Source organism: Eptesicus fuscus, chromosome 8, assembly GCF_027574615.1.
Source record: "Eptesicus fuscus isolate TK198812 chromosome 8, DD_ASM_mEF_20220401, whole genome shotgun sequence".
NCBI classification, from domain to species: Eukaryota; Metazoa; Chordata; class Mammalia; order Chiroptera; family Vespertilionidae; genus Eptesicus; species Eptesicus fuscus.
Window position 1 is genome coordinate 48541689 of NC_072480.1, and position 26360 is coordinate 48568048.

A 26360-nucleotide genomic window follows, 5' to 3' on the forward strand; every position below is an offset into this window, starting at 1 on the left:
AGTCAAACAGATTCCACTAAAGCCATTCTTAAGGTCCAGATGCCACAATAATATCAAGGCTGCCAGCCAGCCCCAAACCAATCTCAGTTAACAACAGTGCAAATATAAAAAATGTTCAATTAGGGAAATGGAATAAGAGTGTATGCAGATTTCATTTGTGCCTTTGGACAAGAAGTGTTTTGAAGTTACAATGAATTGTGAATCATTTATGAACATGGTGGGGTTATATCAAATAGCTTTTCTATACATACTCCGTGTTGGCGGAGACTCTTTAAAAAGATAGACTATTCCACAGATTTGGAGAGTATACATCAGGCCCACCTTGGACTTCTTTGTTAGGGTCCTGGAATGGAAATAGATTTTCACCATCTCATTCTTAAAAAAGGATCTATTCCAATCTCAACATTAGACACTCCATAAGTGATTTCCAATAAGTGAAACTAATGAATGTAATTAAAATAAGTAAATATTTAACACCTTAATTTTGTGACAACAAATTAAAAGTTTTTAAATTTTTAATGACAGAATTTAAGTCATTCCTCTAGCCTAGAAATTATCATTGTGTTTTGCATAATTATCAGGAAGTAGCTGAAACGAGTTTTGTTAAATATGTTTTTATTGATTTTACAGATTGAGGCAGAGAGAAAGAGAGAGAGAGAGAGAGAGAGAGAGAGAGAGAGAGAGAGAAACATTGATAGGATACCTTCTGCATGCCCCTGACCTGGAATTGAATCGGTCATCTTTTGGTCACAAAAATAGAAAGTTGCCCAGCGGATGTGGCTCAGCAGTTGAGCATTGACCTATGAACCAGGAGGTCACAGTTGGATTCCCTGTCAGGGCACATGCGGGGTTGTGGGCTCAATCCCCAGTAGGGGGCGTGTGGGAGGCAGCCAATCAATGATTCTCTCCTCATTGATGTTTCTATCTCTCTCCCTCTTCCTTCCTCTCTGAAATCCATAAAAAAAATATTAAAAAATCGAAAGTAAAAAAGGAATATTTTTTTCTAATCCTCACCAAAGGATATGTCTTTTTTTTTTTTCTTCTTAGAATGTATTTGGAGAGAGAGAGAGAGAGAGAGAGAGAGAGAGAGAGAGAGAGAGAGAGAGAGAGAGAAACATCGATGTTAGGGAGAAACATCTATCAGTTGCTTCCCATAGGCTCTCTGACCAGGCAGGGATCAAACCCAAAACCTAGGTTTGTGCCCTGACAGGGAATCCAACCTGCAATCTTTTGGTGCACAGGCCATGCTCCAACCAACTTAGCCACCTGACTAGGACAAAAATAAATCTTTTTAAAAAGGTTTGTGTCTTTTATTTTTCAATTATAGTTTACATTTAATATTATTTTGTATTAGTTTCAGGTGTATAGCATGATGGTTAGAAAATAAATCTTTGTGGAATTTTTATGTAATAGAAAAGAAGCCTGTAGGGGACACCTATTCTTAAACTATATGATCAATAAATTATCAAACAGGTGGATGGTAGAAGGCTAGAGAATATAGGTAAAAGTAAACACCTATGAGTTTCTTACTTTGAAAAGTACATGTGGCAAAAGTATGACAATATTAATTAAAATTAAATATTAATCTGTAATTTCAAATTAAGAAGTTAGCATTTTGCTAACTTTTAAGAACGTATTTTAAAAATAGCTGCAAGATTTAAGCCACCACATAGTGAATCATTTTGTTTTTCATGTTCTTTGTGAAAATCTCCTTGTCATTTTGAGAAATACTCTTCTCACCATACTTGTATTATATTCTAAAAGATATTGACATAATGCACTTGCCAAGTTAGAAATCAGACTTTTAAAATTATCATTGTTTATTTCTTTTAATTCCTAAAAGAAAATTATACTGAAGGTTGTACTCTTAAATATCCTCATAGGTTCTGAAATCTAAGCCACATTCAGGAAACCTGAAGCATTTAAGCATGCCCTGCTTCTGATTATTCCTCGGATAAAGATTCAAGTCCTTAACCCAACTTCAAGGTCCTATAGTCCAGCACCCTTCTCTTCCCAGTCATCTGTTACACCACATTGCCCCGTTTTCTGCTCTCAAGCCGTGACCTGTAGGTTGCTCAAAATTACTTCTCTCCTGCCACAGGGATATTGTCCCTTTTCTGGCCTTTTGCCATATTAACTCCTACTTATCTTTTAAATCTCTGTTGTGATTTTTTTCAGGATAGTTTTTTCTGACATCTATGACTACGTCAAATCTCTTTTTCCTCTCCTGACCTTTTCTGCTACAAAATTAAGCAATCATTTAACTAATAACTGTCTCTTTCACTGTATTCTAAGCTCCATGAGGTCTGGAATCCAAGTCAGATTTTGCCTCCCATTTTATCCCCAGCACTGAAGCGTCTGGCAATTTAAGGAACTTAAACATTATTTTTAAATGGGGTGAATGAATGAATAAATGAAATAATTAACTAGTTTCCGTCTGTAAAAGTGTTGCTGTGGAGATTGCACGATATAAAATATCTACAAAGCCTAGCAGTGGGAAGCTCTCAATAAATGGCAGTGATAATTTGAATTAAATTGAGTTTAGTAGTTTATTTGGTAAAATTAGCTATTTTGCCTCCATATTTTCCTTTTTAAAAAAATCTTTATTGTTCAGATTATTACAGATGTTCCTCTTTTTCCCCCCATAGCTCCCCTCTACCTGGTTCCCAATCCACCCCAGGCCCTCGCTCCCCCACTGTCCTCATCCAAAGGTGTAAAATCTTTGTCCAATCTCTTCCTGCACCCCCCACACCCCCTTTCCCCTGCCCCCTTTCCATGCCCCTGATTCTATTACATTCACCAGTTTATGCTGTTCATCAGATTTTTTATTCATTTGATTTTTAGATTCACTTGTTGGTAGATATGTATTTATTGTCACTTTGTTGTTCATAATTTTTTATCTTTACCTTTTTCTTCTTCTCCCTCTTCTTAAAGAATACCCTTCAGCATTTCATGTAATACTGGTTTGGTGGTGATGAACTCCTTTAGCTTTTTCTTGTCTGTGAAGCTCTTTATCTGACCTTCAATTCTGAATGATAGCTTTGCTGGGTAGAGTAATCTTGGTTGTAGGTTCTTGTTGTTCATCACTTTGAATATTTCTTGCCACTTCCTTCTGGCCTGCACAGTTTCTCTTGAGAAATCAGCTGACAGTCATATGGGTGCTCCCTTGTGGGTAACTGTTTTTCCCTTGCTGCTTTTAATATTCTCTCTTTGTCTTTTGCCCATAGCATTTTAATTATGATGTGTCTTGGTGTGGTCCTCTTTGGATTTCTCTTGTTTGGGGTTCTCTGCGCTTCCTGGACTTGTAAGTCTATTTCTTTCACCAGGTAGGGGAAGTTTTCTGTCATTATTTTTTCAAATAGGTTTTCAATATTTTGCTCTCTCTCTTCTTCTGACACCCTCATAATTCGGATGTTGGTACACTCGAAGCCGTCCCAGAGGCTCCTTACACTATCTTCATATTTTTGGATTCTTTTTTCTTTTTGCTTTTTCAGTTGGGTGTTTTTTGCTTCTTTGTATTTCAAATCTTTGACTTGATTCTTGGGATCCTCTAGTCTACTGTTGAATTTCTGTATATTATTCTTTATTTCAGTCAGTGTATGCTTAATTTCTGACTGATCCTTTTCCATTTTATTTATTTATTTATTTTTTGCATTCTCACTAAGATCCCTGAAGGTCTTACTAAGTTCCTCAGAGGTTTCTAGAAGATTCTTGAGTAACCTTATAACTGTGGTTTTGAACTCTATATCCATATTTTTCTGTTTCCGTTTCTTTCATTTGTGACATGTTTCATTGTCTCCACATTTTGGCTGCTTTCCTGTGTTTGTTTCTATATATTGGGTAGCTGCTAAGACTGTGAGGACCAGCTGTGTCTACAATGGAAGAGCTGCTGTGCAGGAGACACACTGATGGGGCAGGACTTGCTTCAGTGGGGCTTTGGTGCTCACTGAGTCTGCTCCTTGAGTGTTTCACTTATGGATGTGAGGAGTTGTAATCTGGTATGGTCTCACACTGACCATTGGGTACACTGGCTCTTGGATCTCCAAGGGGGTGCAGAGTCAGCCACTGCCTGGGGCCACCCAGCAGGAGCTACAGAGAGATCTGCAGATTCCTCCTTTTTGTATCAGGTTTGGAAGTGCCCAGATGAGGCCCAGCTGTGAAGCAAGGCAGGCTGCTGCTGCTGGCCTTGGGTCTTTTTTTGATAGCTTTGGGGCTCCCTGACCCAGCTGCTGCTTGTTTGACAGGTTTTAGGCTGAGAAAGGACAGGCCATTCATATGCAAAAGCTGCTGTGCACAGCTTGGGTGGGGTTGTAAATTGGATGGGGTGGGGTCTCAAGGAATCACCAGGGCAGAGCAAACAGCAATGGCTTCCAGTCAGCCCTGCTCCGGAGAGGTTTCAGTGCAGGAACAATGACTGCTGCAAGCACCTCCCTCTGAAAGAAAGCCGCCCTCGCATTCCTGTCCTGATTCCAGACAGTCCAGTTTCTCCCCGTATGTGTCTGGGTCCCCCAGAGTCTCGCCTGGAACTGGAGTTCAGAGCAAGCAGGAGCTGGTATCTCCATCCCAATTAAAAAAGCAGCACACCCGGGTGCCAGCCTGTTCCACGCCTCCGCACCGCCTACCAGTCTCAATGCGCTTTCTTCTTTACCTCTCTGGTTGTAGTACTTCCACTCAGCCAGCTTTCCTGTGGTTCTGGATGATAGTTTTTCTGTCTTTTAGTTGTAATTTTGATGTGGTTATGAGAGGCAGCAAGTACAGGTGTTTATCTATGCTGCCATCTTGGTTCTCTCCTGCCTCCATATTTTCAATAACTTTTAAAATCAGTAAGCACATTGATTTATTTTATGTATCTTATTTGTGTGAGAACAAACACTGAGATTTAGTACAAGTTTGATTGACTGTTATTAGCTGTATTCAGCTATTAATAGTCAGTATTTATATTAATTTTTGTTTTCAAGTGTAACCTTCTCAAAGTAGTTAGAGCACTTTAGGGAAGAAGGGACTGGCCTATTTGGCTGATGTGGTCGTTTATTACTGGGAAGTCTACTCATTGAATTGCCTATTCAAGAAGTCTGTAGGCATAAGAAATGTGTTTCTTCTCAGAGTGGCTTCCACATTTGGGCTCTTATCCAGCACTGAATTTAACTTTATTTTTGGGGATGGAGATTTGTGTCTGCACTGGTGTTGAAGCTCTATCCCCTGTGAGAGGAGGATGGATATTCACTTATATCAAATGATCTGTGGCAAAGGTATTTGTTGTACACTAGAATGCCATGTTTTATTCTTTTACATTCTTTAGATTATTATGTTGTATAAAGGTGAATTTGCACATGCCTTAGACTAGAGTATAATAATCCAACAGAATTCTTAGGTTTAGAGTCTCATACTATGTAACAAGTGCTAATCTCCAGAATTTGGAGGGAAAACACATATCAAGGGCTCTCACTTATTTAATGTCAATATGGTATGGCCTTATGGGGGCAAAATTCTTGTCTTCTTGACCTTGGCCTGGGAGCTATGGCTCTATCACTTTGCTCAGTGAGTTCCAGATAAGAACTAACTAGTTTCTGACTGCAAGGAACTGACAATCTACATGGGAGATTATGCAAACAGCCATGAAAATACTAGAAAGCCATTGGAGGGAATCCACTAAGGCAGTTTACAACTGGATGCTATTGATGCTTGAGGGTTTAAGGAGGAGTGAAAGAGGTTCATGAAGGACACAGCCTCTGAGCAGGGCAGTTGTTGATCTCTTTGAGCTCCAGTTTATGGATCTGTCATCCTCTCATTTTGACAATACAAATTTTAAGTGGTCCACTAAGGAGCTAAAATTCTCTGAATATATACTGAGGGTGTGGGTAAAAGAGACTAATGTAACTTCATAATGGAATTTGGTTAAGAATCGCGCAAGTATATTCAAGACATCATAGGGGCATTTCAGCCTCAGGCTGGACCAGAGTTTGTGGAAATAGACAAATGATTGTCTTCCCATATTTGGCATCTTTTCCCCAAGAACTTCATACAATTGTTAAAATAAGTTGTTTTCATGTCCTACTTTCTTCTTCTTCTTTTTTTAAAAATAATTTATTTATTCATTTTAATATATTTTATTGATTTTACAGAGAGTAAGGGAGAGGGAGAGGGAGATAGAAACATCAATGATGAGAATCATTGATAAGCTCCCTCTTGCAGGCCCCTTACTGGGATCAAGCCCTTGACCAGGAATCTAACACAAGACCTTCTGTACTCAGGCTGGTGCTCTAACCAGAGAGCAATACTGGCCAGGGATAAATTCCCTGTTTCTGAGGGCTTGAGGACAGGTTGATTTGCTAGAATAAATAATACTGTGATAAGCATTCTTGTTCATATGTATTTGCACCTTTGTCTTACCCTCGTAGGACATATCAACTGACAAAACTAAGGCAATTTAGTAATGAGTTTTATGTCCTTTGTTCAAGGACAAATTATTCATGAGTTGGAGGAGGACTGTAACTCACAAGCAAAAAAGCCTTCCCAGTCAAACATTCAAAGAAATAGGATTTATTTGAGGTAAATTTGTGCCTATTAAAATTTTAATAATATTGCTAACAAGCTCACTGAAAGATTATTCCAGAAAGATTATTCCAGTTTACATTTCTATTCTCAGTTTATGAAAGGGTCTGTTTTTTTAAAACTCTCACCAATAGTGAGTTTTGTCAAAATTTTTAACCTGAGTTATCTGATAGGTGAATCATGACATCTCATTGTTTCATTTTGTATTTCTTTGTTAACTTCTGAAGTTCAGCATATTTTCTTATATTTACTAAACATTTGCATTTTTTTCTGGTGAATTCAACTTGATATCCTTTTTCCATTTTTAAATTGGGGTGCTTCTCTTTTGTTGATTTTCATCTTTCTTATTTTAGAATCCAAATTTTGTCCCCCCTATTTTTCATTTATTTTTCAAACTTACTTTTAATATTGTTTTGTTTTGTTTTGTCTTTTGCCATAAAGACATTTTCAATTTGCATGTAAACGCATGCCTAATAATCTTTACATTTCTAGTTTCTGGCTGTGTTCAATTGCTTAAAAGGGATTCTTGGAATCCAAACTATAAAAATATTGAACATTGTAGTAAATTTATAATTTAACTAGGGGCCCGGTGCATGAAATTTGTGCACTGGTGGGGGGGGAGGGGTCCCCTCAGCCCAGTCATGGGGAGCGGGCCTAAGCTGAAGTCTGGCTTCCCTTTGTGGGAGGCGACTGGGCTGATCAGGGGAAGGCACCAGTCTCATCACCCCGCTGCTGCAGCCACTGCCAGTCATCGCAGCCACCAAGGTGTTTTCATCAACGTGGACTCCAGTCCCTTCACCATGAAAAAATGACAACTTTCTTTAGGCATTTCAAGATGTGTCTTTCATAGGATATGACATTTCTTTCTTTTCTTTTTATCCTCAACTGAGGATATGTTTCCATTGATTTTTAGAGAACGTGGAAAAGAAAGGGAAAGACAGAGAGAAACATCAAAGTGTGAGGAACATTTTGATTGGTTGCCTCCTGCATGAGCCCTGATCTGGGGCCCGGCCAGGGAGGAGCCTGCAACCTAGGTACATGCCCTTGATCAGAATCGAACCCAGACCCTGCTATCTGCAGGCCGAGGCATTATTCACTGAGTCAAACCGTGTAGAGCAGAATATGACATTTCTTAGCCCTCCAGCAGCGGACCTTAATTTTTTTCTCCAGGAGTGTGGTGGAAAAACCCTAGATCACCTTTTTGGATTCTTATTACCCAAGTTACTAAGAATATTACCAGTGGCATACAGGGAGCTTAGCAAATGAGCAGTCAGAAAAGGTGTTTCCTCTATAGTTCACACTGATCACTGGCCCCACCCCTGCCCAGGCCTAAAGCCTCTGGCCAAGGCTTTAGGCCTGGGCAGGGGACCCCCAGCTCCCTTCAATTGCCGGCTCCACCCCTGCCCAGGCCTAAAGCCTCAGGGCCTGGGCAGGGGCCCCCCCAGCTCCCTCTGATCGCAGGCTCGGCCCTGCCCAAGAGCCCCCTGGCTCAGGCCCTTCCCAAGCTGCTCAGGGTCCATGTGGGGCTTACCTTGGAGTGACCTGGGTGCCAAGGATGTTCCAGGAACCCAGACCACTGGGCACCTACATATGCAAATTAACCGCCATCTTTGTTGGGTTAATTTGCATACTCACTCTGATTGGCTATGGCCGTAGCGGAGGTACGGTCAATTTACATGTTTGTCTATTATTAGGTAAGATATTAATGATCAAAATCATTGGAAATTAATCCAGTAAATAGATAGTAAAGCCATGTTGTTCATTGGCATAACCACTAGGCCTAATTTGGAGAATGGATAAATTTGGATGGTGAGAAATGAAGGAAAATAATACTTGAGTTTTGATCTAAAGCATGAAAATTCTAGCCCCAAATTATGCCAGGGTTTCCAGAATAAAGAGCTAAAAATACGGGACACTCAGTCACAATTGCATTTCAGATAAACAACTAATAGTTGGTTTAAATAAGTATAAGTATGTCTCATACTATAGTTTATCCGGTGACCTCAAATTAAGCAAATTAAATAAATAACAAGCCTATATAATAAAGAGGTAATATGCAAATTGACCATCACTCCAACACACAACATGACCGCCACAAGATGGCCAGCAGGGGAGGGCAGTTGTGGGGGATCAGGCCAGCAGGGGAGAGCAGTTGGGAGGGACCAGGTCTGCAAGGGAGGACAGTTGGGGGGGACCCAGGCCTGCAGGGGAGGGCAGTTAGGGGGGATCAGGCCTGCAGAGGAGGGCAGTTGGGAGTGACCAGGCCTGCAGGGGAGGGCAGTTAGGGGGGATCAGGCCTGCAGAGGAGGGCAATTGGGGGGGACCAGTCCTGTAGGGGAGGGCAGTTGGGGATGACCAGGCCTGCAGGGGAGGGCAGTTGGGAGGGACAAGGCCTGCAGGGGAGGGCAGTCAGGGGCAATCGGGCCAGCAGGGGTGCAGTTAGACATTGATCAGGCTGGCAGGGGAGTGGTTAGGGGGTGATCAGGAAGGCAGGTAGAAGCAGTTAGGGGCAATCAGGCAGGCAGGCAGGTGAGTGGTTGGGAACCAGCATTTCTGAATTGTGAGAGGGATGTCCGACTGCCTGTTTAGGCTCGATCCCGATGGTGACCAGGCTGGCAAGGGAGGGCAGTTAGGGGTGACCGGGCCAGCAGGGAGGGCAGTTGGGGGTGGGATTGGGCCTAAACGGGCAGTCAGACATCCCTCGAGGGGTCCCAGATTGGACAGGGTGCAGGCTGGGCTGAAGGACACCCCCCACCCCCACCCAGCCGTGCATGAATTTCATGCACTGGGTTTCTAGTATAAGAATATTTGAAATTAAAGCTAGTCATTTCAAAATCTGCTACCTCCCTTATTGAGGTATTTATATTAGAATATTTTTTTTAGAAAAACTGTATCATATCTTGAAGATTGTCTGCATTCTCACTTTATTAATCTCTCCAGAGGTTTTTCATGTAAGGTGTGTGTGTCTGCATAACCAAATAGAAGTGTGAATTGAGCTTTATCCAAGACCTAGCATGTAGTTAGCCACTTTTAATTAGAAAGTTATTATATATTTTTTCAAATAGCAATTGTTCTTTCTTTGTTTTCTAGATCAGTGGTTTTCAAACCCCAGGTGCACATTAGAATTACATGGGGAGTCTTGGCTGGCAGCTCAGATGGTTAGAATGTCTTCCCAATACACCAAGGTTTCAGGTTCAATTTCTGATCAGGTTCAATACAAGTATCAACTAATGAATGCATAAATAAATGGAATAACAATTTGCTGTTTCTCTCTCTCTTAAACAAATCAATAATTAAAAAAAAATAATACATGGGGAGATTCGAAAAAATCAGATGATGTGATCCTTCACATATAATCTGATTTACATCGACCTGAGAGGGGGCCTTATATAAAAACTAGAGTCCTGATGCATGAAATTCATGCAAGAGTAAGCCTTCCTTTCCCTGGCTGCTGGCACCAGCTTCCCTCTGGCACCTGGGACCTGGTCTTCCCTCACAGCCTCAGCTTCATTCAGAAGGTCATCCGGAAGGACGTCTGGAAGGACATCCGGTCTAAATAGCATATTATGCTTTTATTATTATAGATTAAATCTCCAACTGCTGTAGTTTCCTCACCCATAGGTGGAGATAAAAATATTTCCTATGTCTGAGCATCAGTGTGAGGATTACATGAATAATACATGTAGAGCTTTAGAGGAGGTCTGATTTGTAATAAGTCCTCAATAAATGAATGTCATTATATTATTATAATGAAGCCATAATAGAGATTCATAGCTCACTGAGAATAAGAATAGAAAATGGAGTAGACACTAAACAAAGTATGGACAGATGAAGATGCTGCAACAGTCTCACACTTGCCTGAAAGAGCTGATTAATGATATTTTGTCTCATCTCCACATTTAATGATGGTATTAGGTTTGAAAATCAGCCATGGTGAGTTTATTTACAACACAGAAATCACCAAATCCTGTGTACCCCAGAGAACCAATTATTAGCACTGACCTCCACCTGAGAGGATGAAGGCAGTTGGAATGGAAGTTCGAGGTGAAAAAAACCATATGCTGACTTCCTGGTTTGGCTTGGGTGTCAGCCCGGCCAATCATGGCATCTGTTTGTCATTCGTGGAACTGGGACCTGAGCTGTGGGTCCCCAGGGGTGGTGGATGAAAGAACATAGTGGTCCTCACTTGCTTTTGAATCTAGACTCACCAGGATATGATGAAACTCTCAACCAATCATTAATTCCAAGTCTTAATGCTGTTTCTCAATGCTGTTCTAAAAAATCTAAGGATTTAAACGTCTAGAACAGAGAGTATAATGGTCATCGCCAGAGGCTAAGGGAGAGGTGAAATGGGAAGAGGTTGGTAAAAGGATACCAACTTTCAGTTCCAGGATGAATAAGTTTTGAGGATCTAATATACAGCATGGTGACTAAAGTAATAATACTGTATCATATACTTGAAATTTGCTAAGAGAGATCTTAAGGGTTCTTATGCACACACACAAGGAACTATGTGAGATAATAGATGTACCGATTAATTTGTTGTGGCAATCATTTCAAAATGTATACATGTATCAAATCATCATACTTTAAATATAGTACAATTTTATATGTCAATTACACCTCAATAACGCTGGGGAAAAAACCAAAAACGTAAGGATTTGTGGAGATATACCAGGGGCCACAGGAAGCCTCAAGATGAACATGGTCAACCTAACTATTTCAATCCACATACATTCTTAAAACACAAGCCAATAATAACAATAACAACAACACAATGAAGAGAAGAAATCCCATTGAAACTGTTAGGTTAGTTTTGGAACACTGATAATATGTTCTCTGTCCTTTGCCTTTGTTGGGTACTCAGGTGGAAATAGATGGAAAGTACTGGAGTTCCTCCATACCTCAGTTTCCTCACTGCTCAGAACAGAACGGTTGTCAGACTGAAATGAAATCAAGGATTTTAACTGCATAGTGGTTGCAGTTAAATCCTCAGTTTTTAAGAACGTTTGTTATGTCAGTTTATGACGTAGGAAAATGGAGCTAAGTAAACACCCAGCCAGAGTCTGAACTTTGACCTTGGGCCTCAGTAGCCCTAAGTGCTTCGAAGACCAACAGTCCTAATTGATTCAACCAAGACAGAACTAAAGAGTCCCATTGCCTGACAATTTATTTTTGCCGATCTCTACATAAATCAGCAGTTGTTATAGTTCAATTTAACCTTTATTTGACTCGATTTAACAGCAGTCATAGTAAAAATCTTCCAATGATGAATGAACCATTCTTCACGTATGCAATCAGTTTTGAAAAAAGCAGTTTGTATCCTTCTGCCAATTTGCAATAGATTAAAAATGTGCAACATTGTTATTTTGCGTTATTCTTTATAAATCTGTGCAAAAGCATGCATTTAAAATTTTTTAATATGATGCTTTTAATTTCTTAAAAACTCCAAAGCACAATTTTATTTTAGCAAAAGTAAAAATTCGTAGTACTTCTCTATAGTTAAATTCAACCAGAAATGTACATTTTTACACATCCTCCTTGGAAGCAGCAAGTATGTAAAATTATTATATGTTATATTTATGCTGCATGCACATAAAATTGACTATAGACCCCCAAAGTATGCCCTATGGAGCCCAGGCTAGATTGTCAATCTGAGGACCCTGGAAAATAAACTCTCTTTGTCTGAGCATATGAAAGGTAGCCAAAGAGAGTGAAAACCAGTTTTCCTTTTTTTTTTTTTTTAACTTTTTTGTTTTTGTAGGAGAACCAGCAGAGGAAGAAAAGATCACTTCCTCTGTAGACACTTTATGGGTTTCGGATTCTGTAAACTCTGCCCTGTAACTTGACCCCAAAGCTAATGAAATCCTGTTAGACTTTCCCTGCCCTCCTTCCTGCTTCCATCTTTTGGATCGTCTCACCTTTTTAAAAACTTTTTTGTTTGTATACAGGGTGATCCTCATATCATTGTTGGGCTACTTTTACCCAGGCACTTTTCACCTACATCCTCTCTTCCCTTCCTTTTGGCAGCCGGTTGGGCTTCTTCCTGCCTTGAATACCACATTGCCTAGTTATTCAAGCTCAGTCATTAGCACCCGGTCCTCCTACTAAAATTATGAATGAAAAGCCTTGTTGTTCTTTACAAATAACTCGGGCTTCCTCGGTCAGTCAAATTCGGAGTGGAAGTGACTGCCGGACAAAGGCGCGGGATGATGGACAGTCCTCACAGCAAGTCATCAATGCCCACAGGAAGTGTTTAAAGCCTCAGTATAGGTAGAGAGGGCTGGGCGTGCCTGGAGGACAAGCCTACCGAAGGGGGCTGGGAGCGGGGGGGGCGGGGGAGGGGGGGGACCAGGGGGCGGGGGGTGCTCTTTGTACCCGTTTGGGTTTTAGGGGAAAAAAATAAAAAATTCCACAAAGCCCAGAGATAGCAATGTATAGAGTCAATTTTGCCCTATCAAGAACTTAAAAATCCTTCCATGGAGACATCTACCTTGCAGTGCTCCTGGTTTAAACTGACACTCACGGACAAAAGTGAAGGCACCGACCATTGACTGAGCTTTGAATGCTGAACGGAGCAAGCGTGGGTTACGCACTCGGAGCTGCACCCCTCCCCGCTGAGAAGTGGCATTGTCCTGGGCCCCTTTTTCACAACAGGGGAAAAGGTAATTGACAGCCCGATTGTTCGGCCGGGACCCCTGCTGTTTTAAAATCCTGGAAGGCCCCAGTCACACGTTGTCAATAATAGCCGTCGGAGGTGCGGAGTGAAGAAGGGCTGTTCAGGAAACAGTTTGAGCCCTTCAAGTGGACAGGCCTCAGTGACTTTTCTTGCACTCTGGCTGCCACAAGCAGCTTATTCAGAAATAACCTTAAAGTAATAAATCAAACTTGTTTCCTGAACTATACAAGGAACAGCTGGTTATTTTTCCTCACTTTTTTTTTTTTTCAAAGACAAAAAAAAAAAAAAGAGAGAGAGGAGAGAGAGATTTTTACTACAGGAAATCAAGCATGTCAAAATTTGGCAAAGCAATTTGGATGATTTAACAGCTAAACACTTCTCTTTTTAATGTTCTGCTTTCATCGGTCTTTTTTATTTAGCTTTTTCCTTTTTGCATTCTGTTTGCTGCAGTGAGCGGCCCTTATCTATTCTGTCCCCACTTTTGAAAGGAAAATGAGTTTAGTGTCTCTCGTTCTTAGAATGTGCTTGGTGTAGTTTCTAACTTATTGTTCAAGTGGCTCTGTTTATTGTGCAGCTAAAATCTGTTTTCTTCCGCAGGGATTTGGGATTTAGATGTACAGCTCCACGTAGTTGTTTCTCATGAGATCCATATATTTTGGAGTTGTGATGACAAGGCAGTTTTTCTTCAGTCTGTTGATTTAGGAACCCCAAGCTAGTGCATATGTCCTCACTGAAGTAGTCTGGTATTTTAAGGAAGCACATTTTGGACTTTTTCTATCTCTTTGGTTTCTTTGTGCTTGTCTTTGTGTTTTTCTTGGGGTGCATCTTTCCCTCCTTGAATGTGTTTGCTTTCCAGATTCTGGAAAAATCTGCCAACCTCTGATTGACCTTACCGATAATTAGAAATATAAGTATACAATAGAAAACAATTACCTTCTGTGATGATTGCTCTCTCTCTTTACTTAATAGATGGCTGGTATTCAAACAGAAATCCATCCTAAGTGAAAATATCAGAGTATATAGCTTAAGAGATTAGGTTTTCACAACTTGTGGACATTTAGAATTAAAAAAGAAATATATTCAAGCATCTGTCAGTTTTTAACTATGTCTAGTTCAGTCAATTTATTTAAACAGTCAATGTTTGTTTTTAAATATATTTTTATTGATTTCAGACAGGAAGGGAGAGGGACAGAGAGAGAGAAACATCAATGATGAGAAAGAATCATTGATTGGTTGCCTCCTGCAAGCCCCACACTGGGGATCAAACCCGCAACCCAGGCCTGTGCCCTTGACCAGAATCGAACCTGGGACCCTTCAGTCCGCAGGTCAATGCTCTATCCACTGAGCCAAACCAGCTAGGGCAAACAGTCAATGATAAGATGAGATATTAAGTTATATAAAACATCTCTTTCACAGGATAATTTGATCACCATTTAATAAATAAAAACAAGAATTGTTGGTTACAATTTAGCATTATGTAAAAAATTGTAAATTGGATGTTGTCCTATGAATGATAAAATTATTTTCCTCCATTGTGTTAAAGAGATGATCAATTTGTAATAAATTACTTGCAATGAAAGTTAGGTTTACAGAAAGATAATAATGAAATTCAATTTACATTAGAATTGGGTCACTGTCAGCCTCTTTTCTATTTCTAATCTTTCCTTTTTCCATGTTTTCCTTTATTTTTGCAGTAAATGACAATGCCATAATAACACAAATAAAGCAATCTTTTGCTATACAGCTAGACTAACGCTCTTTGCATATATACTATGATCTTGGCTGATACAAGTTTGAATTCAGCAGTAGGTGTGGTTTTCATATAAATGTTTCTTCCTTATATGGCTGATATTCATACTGAACCTGTTTTGATGTAACACTTCTTTACTTTCAGCCTTTCAGCTTCAAACATGTGATACATGACTGGACGGAATTCCTTGAGAACTGTATTAACATGTTTCAAGGAGTTGAATTCTGAGGTGAGTACCATGTCAGAAAACAGTGTTCCTTGAAAATTTGCACAGCAATTTTATGCATGGATCATAAATGATTCTCTAATTCACAGGTGAATTATAATATCAATATGATACTTAAAATAATAAAAAACATCTAGTTCTGTAGGTATTTGTGTCTTTCTCATGATGCCACAGCCTTTGGTGTTGCTAAGAGATGATCAGAAATTGATGAGTTAAGTGGACTTGGGACCTGCTGGTGTCCTCATGCAGCCTCACAACTCCTCCCCTTGGCCCTGTGGACTTCGGCCACAGCAGGGGCGAGATAGCGAGTGTAGACTGAAAGTGCTCTGTACAGACTTGCTTTCTGGCCTCCAGTTCAGCTGCCAGTCTCGCAGCTTGCCCTGAGAATGGACTTCCTGTGCTGTCATTTACACTCAGTATCACACTAAGCACTCTTTGTCACTCAGCCTTTGAGACAGAAGGGGGCGAGATAACAAATCTAGACTGCCTGTGTTGACTTTGGGGATAAAGTAAAGGGCTGGAGTCAAGAACCCTGGGTCTTATCCTGACTTTGCAACTGCCTTTCCTGCGACATTGAGCCAGGCTTTTGACCTCCCCATTCCTCACTTTTTCTCATCTCTCAAGTGAGGATCATTATGCAGTATTCTCTTATTTTATCACGAAGGTATGATTATTGAAAGGTATTTTAGTGCTTAAAGCCCTTAGCAAAAGGAAAAAGAAGCAAAAAAGAATGACCTTTGGGGAGATGGAAAGGAAGCCACAGCTGCCTAGTTGCTCTCCACTACCAGAAATATTTCTCTCTATAATCCAATATGTAGGGAGTTTCCCCTCCTACCCTGGTCAGTTTTTTTTTCCCCCCTCAAACCCTTTTCTTTTGCTCTTTTTCTCTCTCTGTCCCCCTCTCCCTTTCCCTCTACCCCTACAGTGTTTCCTACATAGCCACATGCTGTTAGATCAAGGTGTGTATAAGTTGGCAACGATGAAGAACCTCTCTAATAGGCTGTGTACAAAGTGGGTATACAGAGAGAGAAAGAAAGGAAGAAAGGAAGGAAGGCACTTTGAGTTGAATGGATGGGGAGTGACAGTCAGGGCTATCGAAGCTCCTGCCAATGTATTGGGTTCAGAAAGATAAACCTTCAGAGATAGCTACCAGCTGGCTAGATGGGTGTCTGAGCCCTAGACCACTTATTTAGAAGGTTCTCTTTGCAACAAGATGGGGTTGGATAAGGGTAGGAAGCCATAGTAAAATTCAAGGGTTCTGTCAACGGGATGGGATGGAGCACCTCTTCTGGCTGTCTATGGCTGACTCCTTTTTCTTTTTCAGTTAAATTGTGCAGTAGAGTGTGTTTTTGAGTGGAAAGAAATTTGGTGCCTTACTTCAATTAGAATATGTGAAATACTGAAGAATGCATTTTAATATATTTCATTTTTTAAAAAGCCTTGACTGGTTGAGTCTTATTGCTGTTGTCTTGTCTTCATTTTGTTTTGTGAAGAGACTGATAATATAAATTGCCAACCAGAAATTAATGAACATAGTATTCCTCTTGGCCTTCTTCAGAAGGGCAGTGTATATTCCAGCTTGCTTGTTTTTCCAGAGCGACACATCTATTCATATGTGTTTAAATATTTTTCATTTGGAAGACAGTGATCTCATTTCAGTTTTGTATGTTTTTCATCTGTATGTACATGGTTTTTACATGATGTGAAATTGTGTTTACATAACATTTCTTATTGAATCCACTGTATATTCATGGATGTTTCATGCTATTTTGCTACCTAAAGATAGGCTTTTTTAGTATGAATCCATTAAAGAGAAAAAACAAGCAAGTAAAAAACTACATGGGGATATATATATATATTTTTTATTTTTTAAAATTAAGAATTATTAGAGGGCATAGTGGGGATAAATGGTGATGGGAAAAATAAAAGTCAATATATACAAAAGGAATTATTATTTTTTCTTGTTTTAATAAGAAAGATATGAAAGTATAATACACAGGGTCTTAAGGGGAGGCAGAAGATTATTAAATGTTAAACTTTTTTCTAATTTGTTTCGCTTTGTACAACACACATGTACTTCTTTCATAATTAGAATATTAATAAAGAAAATGTTTCAATACTGATTTAATATAAATAGTCAATGAGAAAATTTAGCAGTCACAAATATTTGTATTTCATAAGTGTTTTGCTAATCTTGATAAAGTGTCTAAAAATCCACAAAGAAAAGACAGTCCCTTTTGCTTTAACTGCACATAGGCAAAAAAACAATGGTTGGTGCTCCCTCTGCTGGTTCTCTGAAACAATTAGCTGGCCAGCTTGGGAGGATGAAAAGACAGAAAAGAAAATTATGATGATTCTTTGACCTTCATTATTTTTTAATATCTTTATGCTGAAAGTATTACACATGTCTTCTTTTTTCCCCATTCAACCCCCTCCAGCACCCTCTCCTACCGCCACCCCAAATGCCCCAGGCCGTCACCACTCCACTGTCTGCATCCATGGGTTATACATATATGCATACAAGGTCTTTGGTTGATTACCTCCCATGACCTTTAAACACCCTTTCTACACACTAGTTTTATCCCTGATTGACAGCAAGTGCCACTGTAGTTTGTGAAAATGGATTCTTTCCTAACATGTAATAGTGATACTGAAGTTGGTTTAGATAACTATAAATTTTTAAAAAGTGAATTTCTTCTTTCTCATTTCATAAAGTAGGGCATAAAACACAACTATTCTTAATTTATTAGGTATTTTTGGGGTAGGTATTAAATTATGTAACTAAATCTCAGCAATTTGATCTAGCGGTCAGTTGGCTATTTGCAGGTCATACTAGTAAGCAAAACTGATGAGGGAGTGACATTATCACTGGGCAATTACATTGTTTATTAAACACCTTTTTATATCATTACTGAAATATACACATTTTAATATAAAAGATATTTGGAAATTGCTTGAGTTAATTAATGTTGATATCTAGACTATAAAGATTCTTAGAATTCATTGAGTTAATCAGTTTGTTTTCTGAGAATCCTAACTTTCCTGATAGAGTATGTTAAACCATATATACTAGTCATTTATCAAACACTTGTTCTAAATCATTCCTGAATCTTCATCTTACTCTGTATTATCTATATATATAAAAGGCTAAGTGACCGACCATCCATCCATCTGACTGTCTAACCCACCGGCCGGTACATATGACACGCACTGGCAATTTAAAAATAAACATTGACTCGCACATGCGCGATACATATAAAGCTCTCACTGGCACCAATCTAGACAGAGTAGGAATATTCCTACCTGAACCCGTTTCAGACATGGTCAGTTACATGTTGCTTTCTCTCGAGTTTGAAGAGCGTGAGACAAAGTTAAATTTGTAAATACTTCATCACAAGGGAAATTGGTCAAACACTCTGAAAGTGTTTTTACTCTTAATGTGGTATACAAGGAGATATTAGAATAAGTTTAATCAATTTATCAGTCATTGTTTTTTTTTTTTTTTTTAATTGCATTGATTTTCTACAGAGAGGAAGAGAGAGGGATAGAGAGTTAGAAACATCGATGAGAGAGAAACATCGATCAGCTGCCTCTTGCACACCCCCTACTGGGGCTGTGCCCACAACCAAGGTACATGCCCTTGACCGGAATCGAACCTGGGTCCCTTGAGTCCGCAGGCCGATGCTCTATCCACTGAGCCAAACCGGTTTTGGCAGTCATTGTTTTTATTAGTGTTGTTTTTATATTATGTTTTTGCTGTTTTTATATCATGTTTTTGTTGTTTTTTACATCATGTCTTTGTTGTTGTTATATCATGTTGTTATTGTTTATTTATTAATCAATTTATATATGACTTTTGTATACATTTTACTAATTTTCTTTCATCTCTGACACTTCTATTATAGAGAAAGGGCAAATAGCGATATTAAAATATTTCTTCTAATTAATTTCCTTTCAATGTGCATGAATCCGTGCACCAGACCACTAGTAGTACTATAATCTGTGTCTTAAAGGTGTTTAATGTGAAATTCTGCCTGTGCATATTCAACTCCTACTACTACTAGCTTTTGCCTTGAGGTAGATGCCAGTTATGGTATTAACTGATAGAAAAAAAAAAAAGAAACTATTACTCCTAGGTATATATCCATTTAATGGGGAGCTCTGGAGAATCTATAAGCTTTCAAGAGAAGCATTTTTATGGTAGAGTTCAGGGAGAGGGCTTGCAGTAAGATAAAAATAGACCGGAGCATGGCCACCTCTAGAAAATGGACAGGTACATGGTAATAGAGAGGAGAATGAAGAGAGCGCCAAGCAATAGGCAATAAAGAATGGGGGTACTGTCTAGTAGGGAAGAATAGGAGCTGTAGGAAAACTGCTCTCCTCTCAAAAAATTATCTTTGTGCCCTAGCCGGCTTAGCTCAGTGGATGGAGCATCGGCCTGTGGACTGAAGGGTCCCAGGTTTGATTCCAGCCAGGGGCACCTGCCCGGATTGCAGGCTTGATCCCCAGTAGGGGGTGTTCAGGAGGCAGCTGATCTATGATTCTCTCTCATCATTGATGTTTCTGTCTTTCTCTCTCTCCCCTTCCTCTCTGAAATCAATACAAATAAATTTAAAACATCATCTTTGTGAGGACATGCAGATGTCCAATAGACATATAAAAAATGCTCAATGTCACTAATCATCAGAGAGATGTAAATTAAAACTACAATGAGGTATCACCTCACACCTGCCAGAATGGCTACCATCAGTAAGTGCTGGTGAGGATATTGAGAAAGGGGAACCTTAGTATACTGCTGGTGGGAATGCAGGTTGGTACAGCCATTATGGAGAACAGTATAAAGTTTCCTCAAAAAATTAAAAATGGAACTGTCATTTGACCCAGTGACCCCAATTCTGGGAATATATTCTAAGAAACCCAAAACACCAATCAGAAAGAATATATGCACCCCTATGTTTATAGCAGCATTATTTACAATAGCCAAGATTTGGAAACAGCCCAAGTACCCACTAGTAGATAAGTGGATGAAAATCTGTGTTACATTTACACAATGAAATTCTATATAGCTGTAAAAAAGAAGGACTTCTTACTCTTTGGGACAGCATAGATGGACCTGGAGATTATTATGCTAAGCAAAATAAGCCAGGCAGAGAAAGGTAAATGTCACATGATCTCACTATATGTGGAATCTAATGAACAAAATAAACTGACAAACAAAATAGGTGTAGAGGCATGGATGCAAGGATCACACTGACAGATCTCAGAGGGGAGGAGGGTGAGGTTGACAGAAAGTGTTGGGGAGCACACGAGACTTGGTTGGAAAGTTGTAAGGAAGACATTCTGAGAAAAGGGAAGTGTGTGGAAGGCTGCCTGCCCTGTTTATCAGAATTCCGACTTAGGGGAGGCTTAGGGGAGTATCGAAGGTGGCACCCCTAATTATTCCTTGACCTTTCCAAACAAGTCTGTGCACGTGCAGACCCCTGGGTGTTTACTGGAATCCTTATGCTTAACCCCTGGATGCCCTTGCCTAGAGGACAATGTAAACACATGTGTCCTCCCAAAATTACTCACCCTACTGATTGCATCTAAAGATAAAAATTCCAATAAAAGCCCAACGAGGCAGGCAATCGAGGCTGCCTGGCTTCTTCAGCCGGGCCGTCCCTTAGCCTTCTCTTTCACAGTGAAACTGTGTCGGAGTAATCTGTTCATCCGTCATTCAGGGGCTGCTGGTCGGCCCTGGCAAGAAAGAGATTAACCAAATAACTTATATGCAAATATGCATAACCCATGGACACAAACAATAGTGTGATGAAGGTCTGGGGTAGGGCAGGGGCTGGGTGAAGGGTGGAGAGGGGTGGAGGAAATGAGGGACATCTGTAATACTGTCAACAATAAAAAACATCTTTTTGAAGGGTGCTTAGGACATGGTAAAGGAGAAAGAAAATAACAGGGTAGAAATGCAGATCTCATAATTCAATTTTACCCATCACTGATGAGCCAGATACCTTAGTTAGATCATCCTAACACCCTGGAAAATACCTGGTAGAGATTTAGGCAAGTGACAATGTTAGGGAGAAGCAATTTCAAACAACAGAGATCCAGCCACAGCTGTTGGAATTTAGGTCTGAGATTTCTAGGCTCTGGAAAGAGTGGGGAGAGAGATGAGTGTTGAGGGAATGGGTATATTGAGGGTGCACAAATTTTAGGACCCCGATGCTGGAGCACCCAGACTATGAGGCAATGAATCAAAGTAAAGACAAGACTAGATTCCCTCAGCTGGGCTCTGAGATCAGGAGGATTCTTGGCAGGGTGCCTGTTTTGGACCATGGGATATGAGCAGTCAGGGTCAGGTCCAGTTTGGTACCGACCCCAATGTACTGCAACATTCCTTCATCCTTAGTGTGGAGAGGGTGTATACACATGAGTGCATGTTCAGTTAGAACAGTGGTCGGCAAACTCATTAGTCAACAGAGCCAAATATCAACAGTACAACGATTGAAATTTCTTTTGAGAGCCAAATTTTTTAAACTTAAACTTCTTCTAATGCCACTTCTTCAAAATAGACTCACCCAGGCCATGGTATTTTGTGGAAGAGCCACACTCAAGGGGCCAAAGAGCTGCATGTGGCTCACGAGCCACAGTTTGCTGACCACGGAGTTAGAACATACAAGTCACCCAGACAATTGCTCCAAAGTAGGAATTTTAGGAGATATTATTGGATGGGGTGGGGGGTCATGCCCTTTGCTGCTTAAACCATGACATATCTGCTAATGCTAACCTAGTTTACTTATAAAGTCAGTCTACATTAGAGGTTAAGGATTAAAGAGACCAGAACACCCCTTCTTTAAACAACTTTTGCATTACCTTCAACCCCCCATAATTGTTCTCTAATTTTTTTATGTATTTGGTTTTAGGTCTGTCTCTTCAGAGATATATTTTAAGTTTCTTAAATGACTGCCTTTTCTGCTCCCTGGCCTCCCCAAAAAACTTTTGCATTTCCTTAAATGCTTAACTTAATTTTATGCCCCTATTATTCTAAATGACAGCTGTTAGTGGGTGTTTTTCCAACAATGCTCTATGTAGCTGTAGCAGATTCACTGAGTTACCACACGAGGGTGGGGGAGGGAAGGGATCTTTGATTTTACATGTTTGGCTTTTATATAGTACTAGTGGCCCAGTGCACAAAATTCGTGCACAGTGGGGAGGCGTTCTCTCAGCCCAGCCTGCACCCTCTCCAATCGGGGACCCCTTGGGGTGTCCGACTGCCTATTTAGGCCCAATCCCTAAACCGGCAGTCGGACATCCCTCTCACAATCTGGGACCACTGGCTCCTAATCACTCACCTGCCTGCCTGCCTGATTGCCCCTAACTGCCTCTGCCTGCCTGCCTGATTGCCCCTAACTGCCCTTCCCCTGCAGGCCTGATCTCGCCCCCAACTGCCCTCCCCTGCCGGCCTGATCTTGCCCCCAATGGCCCTCCCCTGCTGGCCTGCTCTTGCCCCCAACTACCCTTCCCTGCTGGCCTAGTTTCCCCCAACTGCCCTCCCCTGCTGGCCTGATCTAGCCCCCAACTTCCCTCTCCTGCCAGCCAATTTGGTTATGATTGGTTGGTTTCTATGCCAGTCAGCGTCAAAAGCTCTGCCTCCTAGGCAGCCATTGGCTCCTTACAGTTCACCCAGATTTGGTTCTGATTGGTCTATGCCAGTCAGCGTCCCCGGGCCTATCTCCAGGCCTGATCAGAGAGGTGGGGCTGATCAGCAGCCCCCACGGAGGCTGGAGAGAAAGAGAGGCGCGGCTGCTGGCGAAGCCTGGAGAAAAAGAGAGAGGCAACAGCTGATCAACAGCTGCCACAGAGGCTGCAGATCAGACCCTGACTCTCTTTGGACCTCTCTCTGGTCCTGATCCATAGTCCACTCGGCAGTCAGTGCTGGTTCACCGCACCCGCACCCGCACTGGCTCCGGGGGCAGTCAGTGCTGGGTCGCCACGGCAACCCAGCACTGATTGCTCGACTGACTTATGGTTGGTCAAGCCTTTGATTGTTTTGGACATTACAGACTCTGGGTTTTTATATATTAGGATTTCCTTTGAAGAAAGAATTGACCTTAAAACATTCAGAAAACGATGTGTGTTTTGCTGATGCTGTTTAAATTGATACTTAGAAAGAACTGAATGTAGGGAACTTTTCATTGAAGGCCTACATTTCTAAAGTGGGTTCTTTATGAATAAGCAATTTATGAATTTTTTGGTCCTATATGAACCAACTTAAAGTTAAATGTGTTTTTTCCCTTATTTTGTTCATTAAAATTATTTAAAACTATGCTTCTTATTGTTTGAACTATTAGTCACAACAATGCTCATGTGCTCATAGTGCATAAGTTTGAAACAAGAAAATTCCCTCTGTATTTCTCAGGAGTTCCACATGGGATAGATTAGGTGGGTGTGCATTTCCCCACCCTTGGACCACATCAAATTCTGACACTAAGCAAGGCATTAATCTAAATCAGGCAAGGAGGCATGTAAGGGCGGGTGGACTTATTTCCGGCCTTCTTTAACCAAAGCTATCTTTTAGCTGTGTTTATATTATCTGAGAAAAAGGGGTAAATGGGTATCTTCTTCCCTGCCTTTCATCCTCTTCTGGTCAGAGGGATAGAACCCTTTAGATCTCGATGGTTAATGGTAGCCATTAGCCGCATGTGACTGTTGAGCACTTGAAGTTTGATGTGCATTGAAAAGTACAGCAGATTTCAAGGATTTGGATTAAAAAAAATAGACTGTAAGATATTTATATTTTTATATTGATTATATGTTGAAATGATAATAGTTGAGTTAAATAAAACATTCTTAAAATTATTTTCTTTTAATTTCTGTTCTTACTTTTTTGCTACTCAAAAATGTTACATATATGGCTCACATTTCTATTGGACAGAACTTCTCAGACCAATTTATTTTTATTTATTATTTATTTTGTTTATTTATTTTTATTTATTTATTTTTAAAATGCTATTTAATTTATTGGGGTGACATTCGTTAATAAATTATATAGGTCTCAGGTGCACAATTTTATGATACATTATTTGTATATTGTATTGTGTGTTCTCCACTCCAAGTAGGCTCCTATCACCATTTACCCCCAATACACCCTCTTCTCCCTCCCTCCAACCCCATTTCCCTCTTGTAATCACTATATAACCATACTGTTTTCTGTGTCTATGAGCTCGTTTTGTTTTGTTTTTCTTAATCCCTTCACTGTTTGGCATTGCTGGGGCCTTTCATTGTCTACTATTCTATATTTTGTTATTGTTTAATTTGTGTAATGACATTCTATTTTTTATATTATTTTTACAACAGAAGAAACATACACACATACAAAAGATTTAAAAGATGAAGCCTAGTTCTAGCCAGTTTGGCTCAGTGGATAGAGTGTCGGCCTGTGGACTTAAGGGTCCTGGGTTCGATTCCAGTCAAGGGCACGTACCTTGGTCCTGGTCAGGGCTCGTGCAGGAGGCAACCAGTCAATGTGTTTCTCTCACATTCATATTTCTCTCTGTCTTTCCCTCTCTCTTCCACTCTCTCTAAAAATCAATGGAAAAATATCCTTGGGTGAGGATTAAAAAAAAGAAAAGAAAAAAGATGAAGCCTACAAAAAATAAATACAATAAAAATAATTTTAAAGTGAAGATCAATAAATGGGACTATAGCAAATTATTATTATTATTTTTTGCATAGCAAAGGAAACCATCAACAAAACAAAACAAAAAAACAACTTACTAAATGGGAGAACATGTATTACAATGATACATCTGATAAGGAGTCAATATCCAAATTTAAAAAGAACTCATATTACTCAATACCAAAAACAAACAAACAATCCAAATAAAAAATGGGCAGAGGACATAAATAGACACTTCTCCAAAGAGGCCAAACAGATGAGAAATGCAAATTAAAACTATAATGTGCTATCACTTCACACCTGTCAGAATGGCTATCTTCAATAAATTCACAAATGACAAGTGTTGACGAGGATGTGGAAAAAAGTAATGCAGACTAGTAGAGCCACTGTGGAAAACAGTATGGAATTTCCTCAAAAAATTAAAAATGGAGGTGCTTTATGACCCAACAATCCCACTTCTGGGTATTTATCTGAAGAAACTCAAAACACTAATTTGAAAGAATATATGCACCGCTATGCTCACTGCAGTGTTATTTACAATAGCCAAGAAATGGAAGCAACTCAAGTACCCACCAATAGATGAATGGATAAAAAAATGGTGGTACATATATACAATAGAATATTACTCAATCATAAAAAGATTAAATCTTACCATTTGCCACAGCATGGATGGACCTAGAGGATATTATGCTCAGTGAAATAAGTCAGTCAGTGAAAGATAAATACCATATGATTTCACTTATATGTGGAATCTAAAGAACAAAATCAAGTAACAAACAAAATAGAAACAGACTTATAGACACAGAGAGCAGACTGGTGGTTGCTAAGAGGGGAGGAGTGTTGGGGGACTGGGAGAAAGAGGTGAAATAATTAAGAGATACAGATTGGTAATTACAAAGTAGTCATGGGGATGTAAAGTACAGCATAGGAAATATAGTTAACTAGAGGCCCAGTGCATGAAATTCGTGCATGGGGGGGAGGTGGGGGCTGTCCCTCAACCCAGCCTGCACCCTCTTTAATCTGGGATCCCTCTCACAATCCAGGACTGCTGGCTCCCAACTGCTCACCTGCCTGCCTTCCTGATTGCCCCTAACCGCTTCTGCCTGCCAGCCTGATCACCCCCTAACCACTCCCCTGTCAGCCCGATTGATGCCTAACTGCTCCCGTGCCAGCCTGTTTGCCCCTAACTGCCCTCCCCTGCAGGCCTGGTCACTCCTAACTGCCCTCCCCTGCAGGCCTGGGTCCCCCCCAACTGCCCTTCCCTGTAGGTCTGGTCAACCCCAACTTCCCTCCTCTGCCAGCCTGGTCACACCTAACTGCCCTCCCTTGCAGGCCTGGTCCCTCCCAAATGCCCTCCCCTGCTAGCCTGATTGCCCACAACTACCCTCCCTTGCAGGCCTAGTCCCTCCCAAGTGCCCTCCCCTGCTGGCCATCTTGTGGTAGCCATCTTGTGTCCACATGGGGGCAGTCATCTTTGACCACA